The following is a 2,331-nucleotide window of genomic DNA, read 5'->3' as shown; positions in this document are numbered from 1 at the left end:
CGGGACCTTTGGTTTAACGTACCAACGCTCTACCACTGAGCTACACGGGAACTCTAACCGACACCGATCCAATTTTTCCCTGCATATCCACAGACCTCAAATTGGGCTGACAACCGTCAAACATCCAACTTCGAGTGCACACTAACTCCGTGAGACTTAAATTGTGGTTTTCTGTTAACGAACAGTGACGTGTATTATGCAAATCAATATTTCAGGTATAACTCCCTGTAAAGTTGATTTGAATAATTTCGAGGGAGAAATTGTTCCGGAGCCGGGTATCGAACCCGGGACCTTTGGTCTAACGTACCAACGCTCTTCCACTGAGCTAGTCGGGAACTCTAACCGACACGGATTCAATTTTTCCCTCTATATCCACAGACCTCAAAGTGGGCTGACAACCGTCAAGCATCCAACTTCGAGTGCACACTAACTCCGTGTGACTTAAATTGTGGTTTTCTGTTAACGAACAGTGACGTGTATTATGCAAATCAAGATTTCAGGAATAACTCCCTGTAAAGTAGATTTGAATAATTTCGAGGGAAAAATTGTTCCGGAGCCGGGTATCGAAACCGGGACCTTGGTTTAACGTAGCAACGCTCTACCAAGGGGCCGGGTATCGATCCCGGGACCTTTGGTTTAACGTCCATCGCTCTACCACTGACCTACTCGGGAACTCTAACCCACACCAATCCAATTTTTCCCTCTATATCCACAGACCTCAAATTGGGCTGACAACCGTCTAGCATCCAAATTCGAGTGCACACTAACTCCGTGTGACCTAAATTGTGGTTTTCTCTTAACGAACAGTGACGTGTATTATGCAAATCATGATTTCAAGTATAACTCCTTGTAAAGTTGATTAGAATAATTTCGAGGGAAAAGTTGTTCCGGAGCCGGGTATCGAACCCGGGACCTTTGGTTTATCGTACCAACGCTCTACCACTGAGCTTCTCGGGAACTCTAACCGAAACCGATCCCATTTTTCCCTCTATATCCACAGAATTCTAAGTGGGGTGACAACCGTCAAGTATCCAACTTCGAGTGCACACTAACTCCGTGTGACGTAAATTGTGGTTTTCTGTTAACGAACAGTGACGTGTTTTATGCAAAACAAGATTTCAGGTATGACTCCCTGTAAAGTTGAATTGAATAATTTCGAGGGAAAAATTGTTCCGGAGCCGGGAATCGAACCCGGTACGTTTGGTTTTACGTACCAACGCTCTACCACTGAGCTACTCGGGAACTCTAACCGACACAGATCCAATTTTTCCCTCTATATCCACAGACATCAAAGTGGGCTGACAACTGACAAGCATCCAACTTCGAGTGCACACCAACTCCGTGTGATTTAAATTGTGGTTTTCTGTTAACGAACAGTGACGTGTATTATGCAAATCAAGATTTCAGGTATAACTAACTGTAATGTTGATTTGAATAATTTCGAGGGAAAAATTGTTCCGGAGCCGGATATCGAACCCGGGACCTTTGGTTTAACGCACCAACGCTCTACCACTGAGCTACTCGAGAACTCTAACCGACACCAATCCAATTATTCCCTCCATATCCACAGACCTCAAAGTGGGCTGACAACCGTCAAGCATCCAACTTCGAGTGCACACTAACTCCGTGTGACTTAAATTGTGGTTTTCTGTTAACGAACAGTGACGTGTATTATGCAAATCAAAATTTCAGGTATAACTCCCTGTAAAGTTGATTTGAACAATTTCGATGGAAAAATTGTTCCGGAGCCGGGTATCGAACCCGGGAACTTTGGTTTAACGTACCAACGCACTTCCACTGAGCTACTCGGGAACTCTAAAAGACACGGATTCAATTTTTCCCTCTGTATCCACAGACCTCAAAGTGGGCTGACAACCGTCAAGCATCCTACTTCGAGTGCACACTAACTCCGTGTGACTTAAATTGTGGTTTTCTGTTAACGAACAGTGACGTGTAGTATGCAATTCAAGATTTCAGGTATAACTAACTGTAAAGTTGATTTGAATAATTTGGAGGGAAAAATTGTTACGGAGCCGGGTATCGAACCCGGGACCTTTGGTTTAACGTAGCAACTCTCTACCACGGGGCAGGGTATCGATCCCGGGACCTTTGGTTTAACGTACCAACGCTCTACCACTGAGCTACACGGGAACTCTAACCGACACCGATCCAATTTTTCCCTGCATATCCACAGACCTCAAATTGGGCTGACAACCGTCAAACATCCAACTTCGAGTCCACACTAACTCCGTGAGACTTAAATTGTGGTTTTCTGTTAACGAACAGTGACGTGTATTATGCAAATCAAGATTTCAAGTATAACTCCCTGTA

General features: G+C 44.3%; 1 non-coding gene across 1 annotated transcript; it reads right to left on the bottom strand.

The window, feature by feature from the left end:
* Positions 1-885: 885 nt before the first annotated feature.
* On the bottom strand, positions 886-957 carry TRNAI-GAU (transfer RNA isoleucine (anticodon GAU)). The gene has a single exon. It is a non-coding gene; the product is annotated as a tRNA-Ile (tRNA).
* Positions 958-2,331: the final 1,374 nt, after the last annotated feature.

Source organism: Periplaneta americana, unplaced genomic scaffold (genome assembly GCF_040183065.1).
Source record: "Periplaneta americana isolate PAMFEO1 unplaced genomic scaffold, P.americana_PAMFEO1_priV1 scaffold_20, whole genome shotgun sequence".
Lineage (NCBI taxonomy): Eukaryota > Metazoa > Arthropoda > Insecta > Blattodea > Blattidae > Periplaneta > Periplaneta americana.
The sequence above is the reverse complement of the archived record's forward strand: the minus strand, read 5'-3'. Positions and strand labels throughout refer to the sequence as shown.